Source organism: Neovison vison, chromosome 6, assembly GCF_020171115.1.
Source record: "Neovison vison isolate M4711 chromosome 6, ASM_NN_V1, whole genome shotgun sequence".
NCBI lineage: Eukaryota > Metazoa > Chordata > Mammalia > Carnivora > Mustelidae > Neogale > Neogale vison.
The window spans coordinates 10,683,348-10,696,414 of record NC_058096.1 but is presented as its reverse complement, the minus strand read 5'-3'; the positions used below and the strand labels follow the sequence as shown (position 1 = coordinate 10,696,414).

General features: G+C 46.2%; 1 long non-coding RNA gene across 1 annotated transcript; it reads left to right on the top strand.

Moving 5' to 3' along the window:
* The first annotated feature begins 5,069 nt into the window (after positions 1–5,069).
* On the top strand, positions 5,070–8,086 carry LOC122910303. The gene is made up of 3 exons (XR_006385208.1): positions 5,070–5,131; positions 6,608–6,707; positions 7,653–8,086. It is a non-coding gene; the product is annotated as an uncharacterized LOC122910303 (long non-coding RNA).
* Positions 8,087–13,067: the final 4,981 nt, after the last annotated feature.

Here is a 13,067-nt window from a genome sequence, read left to right as displayed (position 1 = left end):
CAGAGTTTCTTGAAATTAATTTTCATGTCTTCTGAGAAATTTAGCAATGAAACAGTTATCTCAATGACAGAAAGTAACACAGCTTGTCTGTCCTTGTTGGCCTCTCCCTTTCGGAGGTTTCTGAGGCACTTGGTTGTTCCTTTGCAAGAAAACATGGACTTAATGATCATTCCTCTGTGACAAATATTCGTTACTAATACCACATTTACATCCTACTGTTTGGCTTCTGTGCCTTTCTGAGTACAAAATAGCTTGTCATTTCAATGCTGAATCATGGTGGAATTTTTTTTTTTTTTTTGGAGAACATTTCTAAATGGCAGTTAAGCTCTTGGGTTGAACTAACAGATGCACATGCCTCACAACCGAAGTGAGGACTGTGTGAGAAGCCAAGTGGCTACACAGACAGGCAAAGGCAGTGTTGTCATAACCCCCACCACTTAGACCAACAGGCACGGCTGACTGGGATAAATCTGGATTCTAGAGCTGTTTACGTTGTGAAAAACGGCATCTTGGAATCGGTAGAATACAATGATTCTGTCAGATTCCATGATCTGGGAGAGAGTTCTGCACCTAAGATGTGTTTCTTGAACGTCCTCTGTTTGCCGGGAAATGTTCTAGGCCTACGGTGGGAAGCCAGCTCAATGATTTCCCTGACCACGTGGAGCTCACTCACACTGAGTAGGGAGAACACAGGATCAATGAATAACCAGAGAAGTAATCACGTGGTTTTGAGTGCAGTGAAAGAAGTCGATGGGGCTGAGATAGGGCCTCACAGAGAGGAGGGTCAGGGTGTGTCAAACATTTATGCTAAGTCCTCTCCAATCTTGCTGATTTCCAACTGAGTGGACATTTAGGTTTCGGTCTCTGAGAGTCGCTGAGGGCCTGCAGGGTGATCGCCTGCCAAGGTTTGCCCAGGACGGAGGGGTTTCCTGGGATGTGGGAATGGCAGTCCAGAGACGGGCAGTCCCAGCCCCACTGGCACACTTGGTCTCCCTGCAGCGTTCTAGCTCGGTTTCCTTTTGGTTTAATATTTGCATTACTCTCGCCGTAGGGAGTGAAGTTTGATGCTAACCTTAAAACTGTGACTTATTTTCTTCCACTTCCATCTCTTCTATTTGCATAAAAAGAGGTTAATTTGATAGGAGTAAAATCTTATAATCCCCAAATGCATTCAGTCGGTGAACAGCACTGATTAAGCTCCTAGGTCACGTCCTGGGGGTGGGGGGGCGCTGCAGTGGTGGGGCGAGGTGGCTCCGAGGGGGAGGGGCGCCTGTCTCAGAGGCTGGAGGAAGACAGGGACCGTCCACCAAGTACTCCAGGAGTTGCCAGGAGTGGGCGTCTGATGATGCGGAGGTGAGGAAGGCAGGGGAAGCTGCCTTCTGTTTGTAATTTTCTTTCACTTTAGATGAACAATACGAACCACAGGCTTCAAAGAACAGCAATTTTCTTTGCCTTTGAAATGAGGTAAGAGCAAAAACAACGTCATGCTTTCATGTTAGGAATCATTTTGGTCACACGGTGAGGCTCTGTTATGTAACTAAAAGACCGGCTCAACTCTGGACTGCAAACGCTTTCATGACTGTGAAATGCATACATTTTTCTCTTTAAACCAATGGAACGTGTATTCTTGGATTTTCCTTCAAGGAAGGGGCCCCCGCGTGGAGAAGCCATTTCCGCTTCTGTGAGCAAATGCTGTGGTTGGGGCTCAATGACATTGCCGTCCTTATTAGGGTTCGCGAGCCCTCAGGGAACATCGTGTCCCATCTCTGCCTTCAGCTCAGGGTTGACCGGTAATGACTCGCCCGTCTGCGGCAACAGTCAACAACTACTGTGTGATTCCTTTTCTTGCCCCTTGCCCCTCTCCATTCCATATCCCTCCTCTATCTCTTAAACGTTTAGTTCCTTCTTTAATGGCTCATTGCTCTGAACACTGTGGTCAGTCTTAGAAGCACTGTCCTCTGAACCAAGCCACCAACTCTCCACCTGATCACTGTTGTTTATTATTATTATTTTTTTTAAAGATAGAGGTTGTCATATGAAAATGGGGGCCTTGACTCTTGAACCTATGTCAAAACTTTATTTAGCTCACACATGGCCAGGAAATAGAATATCGGTGTGAGAACGTGTGTGGTTGGGCACGCTCACGTGCGTGTGTGTGCACGCACCTGAAATAGTACAAAACCAAAAAGACATAAAGTTAAGTAAGATTGATAATCAGTTTTTAAATGAGGTGTGTTTTACGGGTCGAAGTTATTTGAAAGCTGAACAGCTGGTGTCAAAAATAGACTTCCCATTCTTTCCAAAGTGTGGCAAAAATAACCATATGCCTTTCTTGGCCTCCCGACTCTCACCCCAGAGGGTTTTCTTGTATAGGAACCAACAATGCCTTGGATGGAAACTCTGGATAGGCTAGTCATTATTTTAAAATTTAGGAGATTGCAGATTCTTGGCAGACCTTGGTTGTTTTTCTAGAGCAGTAGGCAAGTAGTTGGACAAAAAGCAAGAAGCCGATCTACGCCGCTGGCTTTGGGTTCTTCGTGAACAAATGAGACAAGGTGAGTGACTGCTCTGATCTTCCTGCCCTTGCTCCGTGAAGAAAGGTTCTGGTGGCTGCAGCCCTGGTGTGTGGCTCTTAGTCTCTTGGAGAACAACGGGACCTTTCCCCTTTGCCTTTAGGCTTGCCCGCCACTGGGAGGAAGACCTAGACGATGTGTGTCTGGTGCCAGCACAGCCCATCGAGGGGTTAGAAATAGTAGCATTGCTTGTGGAGGGAGAACAATCACTCCATTGTCAGATTTTTTTCCCCCACTTTTCATCCAAACGCTGGGCTGCTTTGTAGCACAGTTGGAGATACTGTGTTGAGGAGCCTTTGCTCATGGCAACGTTTCCTCTGTTCGCTTTCTGCTGCTTCTTACACTGGAAAATTCCATCCTTTAACACTGGGATTGTATGTCACCGTTGCTGAAATGATAGACAGAGTTCACTTAATTTGCTGCAAGCATGAGAGAGAGCCAGAGAGAATGGGAGAAGCATAGCATTCCCTTGTATAAAGAGAGGATTGAACAAGGTCAGTGAACCAAAGAACCAGCAGGTCACAAACCTCAGGGGGTCATGAAAATCTTCCCAGGTTTCTTGCCTTTAAGAGCAAAAATGATGCGTGTTTAGATTAAAAAAAAAATTTTTTTTTTTTAACGAATTTAAGTTTGGCCATGATAACTGAGCTGGAGAAGTATTTGAAGGCTCATTATTCTTGTTTCTGTACTTTAGCATGTTTTTCAACATTTCAATGATAGGAAGTTTTTTTTAGAAAGTATTTAAATGTTTCTATCTCTCATCCCAGAATGATCCCAGAACCCCTGAGTAGGTATCATGTACCCATGCGTGGCAGGGATGGTGGCCTAACTGAGCATGCTCGTAGAGTTGGCCTCAGTCACTTTGACTGAGGTGAACCCCCAAAGCTTCTAACCTGTCGTATAGTTTCAAGTGGCCCTTATTCTTAGCCATATGTTCTTTGGTCCATCTCTTGAGTGGATCCTTTGTTAGAGACTAGAAGTGTTAGCAACACAGATGCTGAAATTCATGTTGTTAATGCAGTAAATTACCTGATGCTAATCTTATCTGAAAATGATCTTTTTCTCATCAAAACCTATCCCTCTGAAGATGCCCCTGGGCTTCAGAAACTAAATATTACAGAAAGAAAAGACAGTGACAATTATGTCTGCTTTTGGTTTTCATTGATAAAGAACCACCAATTGCATAGAAGTGATTACAACTAGCCCCAAGTTGATTTTCTGAGCACAAAATATAGGAATTTCAGACATGAGGTCATGAAGGCGATTTTCCTAATTAATTTCAACCTGTATTTTAATGTAAGCACCAAACAGCTAATACAAAATAATTCTTTTATTGACTTCCTACTCGTATCTGGTGGCCTTGCAATTGTCACCATGAAATTTATTGTCTTGTCATTGTTTCCTGGTGACTTTTGGGCACAGAAATGGTAGAATCTGGGACGCCTAGGTGGCTCTGTTGGTTAAGCATCTGCCTATGGCTCAGGTCATAATCCCGGAGTTCTGGGGTTGGGTCCTATATCAGGCTCTTTGATCAACAGAGAGCCTGCTTCTCCCTCTGCTTGCCGCTCCCCCTGCTTGTGTGCCCCCCTCTCTGCCAAATGAATAAAAAAAAAAAAAAAAAAAAAAGGTGGTAGAATTTTCTAGAAATAGGGCATGTGGGCACCTTGTAAAGTTTATGGGTTTTAGACACACACTCCAGAAATTCTGTGTTAATCCTCACATTCAATTAAATTTTAAAATATGTTGAATATTAAAGATTATACCAACATGAAATTTACAATGTCTGTGGAGAAGATAGAAAATACCTTTTACTCCCAGTCTCTTCTTCTCATAATACACTGTATTGGACATCTGTGCGTGTCTCTCACCTCCTGGCCCACCTTTGATGCCAGCCATTGCTGGCAAGTGGACCCAGACCATGCCTTGTTTCAGCTGCACCATATGTCTCTCTTTCAGCCTTGGGCTCCTCAGGGACTGTCTCCTGGTCTCCTGAACATGCCTGTACAATGTAGAAGTTGTAAGGGAGTCAATGCCCCATAAGACCACCTTCCAAAAGGGAATGGAAGTCCATGGGATAATGCTTTCCTTTTTCTTCCCTCAGGCTGAAAATTCCAATGTGCCTTCTACACAGCTTCTTAGAAGGGTCCTCACAGGAGACGAGATGGACCACATGGCCACCTTCTCTCCTTCCTTCTTTGCTTCACTCCCTCCTGTCTTGACTCCAGTTTGCTGGGATCACTCTCCAAAATAAGCTTCCTGTACAAAAGCCCTTGTCCCCAGCTCTGCTTTCTGTGAGGAACCCGGGCTAGACACTAGAATAATGTGCTAGAGTTAAGATATGAATATGGATTGCGCAGGGATTGGGTGGGTTATATATCTCTGTGAGTGGCATTCAAAGAGAAGCTTGGGAAACACTGGGCCGGATGTCTTTTGGACTCACAGCATGTCAGATGAGAATTGTCAGGTCCCCATTCTGCTCTAACAGGTTGGTGGGTGTCTGAGTCTACCATGAAGAACAGTAGAAGATCCCCAAGCCTTGTCAAGCCTGTACAACACTTGTGAGTATGTATGATATCCAAGGGAAACAGAGAACAAAATGAAACAAAATGTTTTCACCAACTTTCAGAGATCCCCCCATCTATGGAGTCTTCTGCACTATTTCTGTATCTAATTCTAAAACTGCAAGTGATGCTGGCTTCTTCCAAGGAAATTGGTGACCTGACTCTAGGGCATGGTCTCTGCCTACAGGGAAAGGTGGAGGAGACCCAGGGAGGGCTTTTGTCCTGATCCCTCCCGGGGAAGGGTGGCCTTTGCCTCAGCCAGGTTATTGGCCGGAAGCTCAGGATTGTGAAATCTCCTTACCCCCTGCCCCGTAGCCTTTTTGTACCTATAGTGTCTAGGCCAGTTCTCAAATTAGTGATCCCTGGACAAGACCATCTTTTTCTGAAGGGAAATTTTCCACTAGGGGCAGGGTGGGGGCTGGGAGTAGAACTTCCAATTCTGGGTCCTTCCCCAGATCTCCCACAGTCTGTTCTGAGAGCCTTCCAGGTGATTCTGATGCTGGCTTAAGTTTGAAAACCACCTCCCTGGGCTTTTTCTTTCTTGCCAGGGGTTTGTGGGCTTTGGGGGCCTTCAATGTGGATTTCACACTCCTTCCCAGAGAATGAGCTCAGGAGACAAAAGACGCCTTGATTAGTCAGGAGGAGAAAAGAGGCTAGAACTGTGTAGGCAGCTACCCAGCTTATAAGCAGATCATATTCTGGACTTTGGAAGTCAGCTGTTTGGAATGTGAGCTGTTTTCCTAGGAATGGTAGAAAGGTTCCCACGCCAGCACACAGGGCATATTTAATCCTGAATCTAGCTGAAATACTGCTGTGTCACAATGAAAAAGAGCAGATCACAATGCTCCTGTAGTATTAGCAACCACTCAAAGCAGAAGAAAGTGATAAATGAAACACAGAGATAGTATTTTATTTTGGCTCATATTGGGGGGTTAAGGAAAGGTGGATTTGGAGGCAGACGACAAGGTATAAAAGGGGATTTGTCAAGACTGAAGGAGTTGCTGGCCTTTCTCTTTAGAATGTCGTGATACTAATTCCTTTAGTTCTAATTTCTTAAATGTGGTTCTGGACTGCCCCCCCCTTTTTTTGAAGGCAAGTTTCACACTAGGAGGGTGTAAAGAATTCTGAGAAGTCATCAAGAGTTGAGAAGGAGAGTGGAAAGAGTAAGGGGATTGAAGAGAATGTGGTGTGTTTTCTGTTAACTCGATCATCAACAGCAACAGAATTACCTTGAGGAGTGAGCAGTGAGAGACGGATGGGTCAGGATTCTCCCCTTGACAAAAGAGGACAGAAAGCAGACAAAAACTGACCGCCCACTGTCGGTAAACCAATTTTCATTTTGATAAATATCCATGAATGATTAGTTTTATATGAAAAAAAAACACCCAACCGCATGGTTCGAGAACCTTCTCTCTCATTGTATTGCCTTGAGACAATCACGTTTCCTGTCCCTTGTCCCTTCTCTGACAACAGATGGGCAGCTGACCAGAGGCCTTGACAGTGTCCACTGATTTGGTGTAAGAAGGTGATCTGGACCACGCTGACGTCCCCCTTCCTCCTCCCAGGCATTCAAGTAAGGAATGCCCAGAGCATTCGTTCGGTATGCGTTGGGAAGAGGTACATGGCTAACTATGATCATTTTACATGTTTTCAAATCAAATGCTTCTAGATAGGCTTCCTGGGGTGGCTAAAATCCTTTCTTCCTGGACTCAGGATGCATTTACTACCCATTCTATTTATGTATCATATGAATTATCATCACTGATGGTTGAATGGCTAGAGTCAGAGAAATGTGGTAGCCCTAATGGAATTAATTAATTGAATAATATTGCCTGACAAATGACTCTGTATACCAAAGAAGGCTTGAGACTTAATTACCGATGTCATTTATCTCTCTATTTGCACCCCAACAATAAGCAACTCCTTTCTCATTAAGGTTGGGTCATTTTCCAAAAGGAAGAAAAGAGGCCAAAATATCAGGAAGGGGGAAAAAAAAAATCGATGTCTTTGTTCCTCATCTCATTATCCTGATAAATCATAACAGACTCTGTTAATTAGATGGGCAGTCTTAACTGGCTGACTCCTGTCCAACAATTACCTCAGAAAGAAGCACCACTGGGAACATTGCCTTCCCTTGGGAAGAGATGAAAGGAAGTCTGTAACAACAAAAAAGGGATCGTTCCTCCAGCCGTGCTGGGGGGATCACAGTTGTCAAGGCAAATTTTGAGACCGAAGGGCGGGACCTGTTTCAGGGATGGTGCCTGTGCTTTATGGTGACATGGGGTATCTGACATTGCCTTCCTAATCTAAGGCTTAGGTAATGGTGCTCTGTGCCTCAAACTCCCCTGGGGAGATTAGAGCCTAATTAAAACAGGGGGACAGGTGTAAGAGGGCCTGATTTGATCTGGTCAAATTAATTGCTGAGATTGGGCTTGCATTTGGTAACTGGAAACAGTGAATTAACTATCACCGGAATACAGCTAATCCCTCGGTCTCACCGCGACTGTGTATAAAACAGACTGAACTTGCTGGGAACACAAACACAGAGGGATTTGAAGTGAAGGTACGTGTTGAGTTTGAGGAGTTCATTATCGATCCTGGATGTCAGGTACGATGCCTCCTTGCATGGGAAAGCCTGGGCAGTGAGCCTAGCCCCAGAGGGAGGCCACACATCAGACACTGTTTGCCTGGGATGGGGCTGGTTTACCCCCGTTGTCCCTGAAAAATTATTAATAGGGCCCCCTTTCATTCTCAAAATAAAATGTCCCTGCATGGACAATAAATCAAATGGCTACTGTATTTTAATGCCAATTTTAAGCTACTTTTTTTTTTCTTTACCAGAAGAGTGGTGTTATAGGTTGAACTGTGTTCTCCCAAAAGGTATCAAAGTCCTAACACTCGATACCTATGAAAGTGAACATTTGGAAATTTGGGTGTTTGCAGATGATTAAGTTAAGATGAGGTTATCAGGGGGACCTCTGATCCAATAAGACTGGTGTGCTTAGAAAAAGGGATCTTGGGATATTTGGACAGAGAGGCACACATGCACATAGGGAGAATGCCATGTGACAGTGCGGGCAGAGATGGACAGGATGCTTCCCCAAGCCCAGGGGTGCCAAAGATTGCCAGCAAACCAGGAAAAGCTAAAAGAGAGGCCCGGAGTAGACCCCACCTCACAGCCCTCAGAAGGAACCAACCCTGTGAACTCCTTGATCTCAAGACTCCCACTTCTAGAACTTCAAACCAGAATGTTTCTGTTCTTGAAGCCTCCCGTTGGTAATGTTTGTTATGGGCCCCCTAGCAAACTCGTTCAAATGTGTGCTGGTTTCCAATTGTCTGAAAACACTCTCATTGCTCTTAGTTTGTACAGTTCACAGAAATGAGCTCTGTTGGTGGCAAAGACCAGTACAAGGCTGGTGTGAGAAGTCATCAGTCAGTGAACCGACACTGACTTCTCAGTGCCAGTGCTGGGGATGGGATGAGGGAGACAGACATGGTTCCTGGTGTCCAGGAGCAGCAATTTGGTGGGAAGGGAGGCAGTGCACATGACCTTGTATTTAATTAGTTAGATATAAATGTGTATCGACTATGCAGAGGAGGGAGGGAAGCACATCCCGGGGCTGGAAAGAAAACATCTCCTAGAGAAAGGGACTTCTAAGCTGACCTGATAAGCAAGGGTTACCTGGATGAAAAGAAATAAGGGATTTGTGGGAAAGAAAAAAGAAATAAGAAGCATGTGTGGAGTGTCTAGGGCAAGAGGGAGCCGGAAGTGTATGCTGAAGTGTACCCAGAGAAACCCAGAGAAACTGCAGGAGCAGAGAGAGAAACTGGAGAAGGCCGAGTTCCAGGTGAAGCCGCAGGTCTTCCTCTCAGCCCTCCTCACCTCACTGATGAGAAGTTTAAAGACACATCATGTCCAGACCCTGCGCTAGGGGCTGGGGATACAAGTGGTGGAGACTAACAAGCAAGCTGCCAGTCAAGCAGTTGATGGCCCAGGGCAGGGAAAACAGGTGGGAGCAGCCAGAGGAAACAAAGCCACCTCTTCTGTCTTGAGAATTCCTCTGAGGTGAGTCCTGAGGTAAAGCTATATGCAGTGGCTATGGAGGGGATAGGAGAAACCAAAAATGTTTATCCTTGGTTCAGAAGAAGGGAACCCATTGGTCCCTGAGCTTTCTGGCCAGTAGTTTTCATGTGACTAGACTCGGAGAGATCACATATTCTGTCCAGAAGCACCGATTCTTTCTAAGTGTCTAATGTGATTCTATTTCCCTGAAGCAGAATTTGGGTTTCTCCTTGTCTAGGTTTCATTTAGGGACCTGGCAAGACATTTCAGAACATCCTACAGAAAACCTTTGTGATGCCCTCTTGCCTTGGAGGTGCCAATGCCCCACATCCTCGGGCCTTGGTTCTTGGGACCTACCGAGATGACGCCATCTTGGATTTAGGTTTCTATCTCCTTGGCTAGAGTCTGAGGGAATAATGAAATCAGTAGACTCAATCCATACTGTGCAGAGGGCTTTGAACTCTAGGTTTGGGGGTTCTTAGGTGCTACCCAATCAGAAGGGGCCATTAACAGTGCCATTTGCAAGATGGATTTCTAGGTTGGATGTTTGTCTTCTCGAGTTGACTTTAATTATCTGTCTCTGGTGGGCCCAGGACAAAAAGTTTTGGTCAGGCAACACTGAGCTCTGGTTTTGTAGGCATGGATTCATTATGTAAGCGTACAGGTCTGCATTTCAAAATGAAAAATAACAATAATCATTAAAGTTTCTCTAGCCTTCTTGTGTCCAAACCACTCTTGCAAAACCACCTCTGGATGAGCTTTAAGTGTCAGCAAATCAGAAACATGTGGATTTAATTTCCTTTGAAATACACCAAGGGAACGAGGGGCAATGGGGCTTGGCAACCAGCTTCTTTGGGTTTGCCAAACCCCAAATATCTCACACTCAGGAAGCACCGTCCTGCTGGCCCCCCGCAGTCTTATCTGGCCAGTCCAGCCACCACATTTCTTGCTGTCCCAGCTAGGTTTACTCTAACCATTAGGCTGTTCTCTTGGTCTACTCAGCTGCCAGAAGGACGCTGTTAACACCACCCACATGCATAACAGAGCCTTGGAAGAGGGCCAGGCTGCAATGAGGTGTCAGGTTGGCTCCGGTCTTATCTGGACGAGCAGACCATCTTTGCAGCCATAACCGTGTCTTTAAAACCCCAACCTACTGCGAGAGAGTTTTTTCCAACTTGACTTCTAGATGGGAAAATATTTGGCTTTTATGGTGGATGATGGTATCAGGCCCCAAATATATTAGGTTTCGCGACCATCCAACTCTCATGCGTATAATGTGAAACAGGTCCATACTCTGCAAAGACCACAGCCGCCGCACCATTAGGTTCCAAGGTAAATACGAGCCCACAGACCTCCTGGGGAAATAGAGAAGAAGTTTCCTTAAAGCAGAGGAACCCCACAGGCGGGTAGTCATTATGCGTCTCCAAACCCCTGAGCTCCTGGTCTACTCTATTCAAAGAGTAAGGACACGCCGATGGGTCAGTGTTGTTCCTGGTCCATTGTTTTTCTTTCTGGATATTCACGCCTCTATTTTCCATGTCTGGTGTCTCTTTTACCTTAAATAACAATGTGCCCTTAATGCAAAGGACACACTGAATCTTAAAAAAGTACTTTTCACATTTGAAACAACTAAGGCTTTGGTGCCTGTATGTCACATATTTACATATGCTGACTTCTGTTATCCTCATCTCCCCGAAGAGGCCACTGAGGCAGCCCCAGAGAGACAGAGTAACCTACACATGACCCAACTGGTCAGTGACAGCCGCGCCTTGACCTTGGGCTGCTGAGATCCAGAAATGGTGTTCTTCCCAGTACATGCTGTTGCCTCCTACTCCGCCGTGATGGTTCATTTTATGTATCAACTCGTCTGCCCAGATATTTGGTCCAACGTTATTCCGAGTGTTTTCGTGGAGAGTGTTTGGGGAGGAGAATAACACTTACATTTTGGTAGACTGGGTAAAGCAGGTCCGCCCCCTCCTTGCAGTGTGTGGGGACCTCATCCGATCAGTTGAAGGCCTGGATAGAACAAAAAGACGGACTCTCCCTTGAGTAAGGGATGCTTCTCTTGCCTGTCCCATTGAGCTGGGACACTGGCTTTCCCCTGCTTGGGCTTGAACCAAAATGTCAGCTCTTCTGGGGTGTGGAGCCTCCTGGCCTTGGGTTAGAACTTCACGGCTGGCTGTCCTGGACCTCAGGCCTTCAGAGCTGGACTGGAAATATACCCCTGGCTCCCTTGAGGATCTCTTTGGCCTCCTTACCCTGAAGATCTTGGAATTTGCCAGCTTACGCAATGGCATGAGCAAGTTCCTTATAAAGCCCCTGTCTCTGTCTGTCTGTCTGTCTCTATCTCCATTTATCCTATGGGCTCTGCTTCCCTGGAGAATCCTGATACAACCATTTCTTACTTAATCTGCTAGGCAGTCCTGCGAAGGTGAAGGATCATCGCTGCTTGCTAGATGAGGGAAAACCTAGAACATGCTCGTTTTCTCCACTCACCTGGACCTGCATAGACCCCTGACATCAGGACTAAGAGCAGAATCCAGGGGCACCCATTCCTCACTCTGTCCTCTCTCCCAAGTCTTTGGTAAAGCAGCCACAGATGGCGTCTAGGTTACTTCCAGAGTCATTCATCTCCAGACCTTCTCAAAGGCAAATCTGCCTGAGGATCAGGTGACAGGCCGCTGCTGTTTTGTTTGTTTTTCAAATTCCGCCTTGTAAATGCCAGCTACAGAAAACCGTGTGGTGAGGAAGGAATCAGCCTTGCAAGTTCCCACCTGGAAATAGGGAATGGATCCTCGAGGGTAGAATTACCTCTGAACAATTGGGTGCTGAGCACGCCACAGGGATAGCTGGCTGGTGGAATTTGTGTGCAAGCAAGGGCAAAACTCGTATTATCTTTGTTAGCTCATGGAGACACCAAGGCCATTCTGTGGGTCGAGACTACTGACACCTATCCTGGGTGTTTGCTTTGCAAGGCCTTCTCCTGGCTCAAGCCACCCCAGCCTCGGGGTTAAGAAGAAATCCCGTTCTCTACCCCCCCACCCCCACCCCCTGCCTCTTGCTTTGACAGTATCCACTGGTGGCAGTCCAGGGCAACAGCGGAGCCAGGAAACGCTGTCCTGATGGTCTCCTGAAAGCCAAGGGCGGTTGGTGAAGGAACGCTTCTATCCACTTGCATCTTCGCCTGCTCTTGCCAAGTGGTCAGAAGCTCAGGCGGAGGCAGCTGTGGCCTTCTACTGCTATGTCCAAGCAGCAGAGAGAAGTCCTGTGCTGGGCTTGGGGCACGCACCCCACCCCACCCCTGCATGCGCACACACCTCCCTCTGTTTCTGCAGGAGCTGAGAAGCCAGGGGCAGAGAAGGATGGTGAGGAAGGCAAGGCTGGAACTGATCCTACGAAGATGGGGCAGCAGGTGGGACTTGGTGCTTGCCAGCAGGGAGCTTTGGTTTTCATTAATGAAATCTAGCTGGTTGCCACCCGGGGACAGTGGGGACAGGCATGAGATCCTTGGACGGGGGTAAGTGGGTGGGATTCAGTCTGGCCAAGGGGGGAAAACATTCTTATCCTGTAGCTGAAAACCTTCGCTGTGTCTCTCAGCCCCCCAGCCCTAGAACAATATGATTTTCAAAAGATCTGGTTTGGGCTTCACACTGTGCACGAGTCAGTGTGAGCAGGCAAAGGAAAAAAAAAAAAAAAAGTTTTCCATTTAAAAAAATAAGCCTCAAATTCACTCATTCTTCCTGAAGCCAAAAGCTCCTGATTTCTACTGGCTTCTCTCTGATGGATAATGGGTAGTTTTTCATACTTTGAAAAGCACTGCTTTTTTTCTCTCCGGTTGAGTAAGCTCTTGTGAGTGGGGGTTAAACTAGA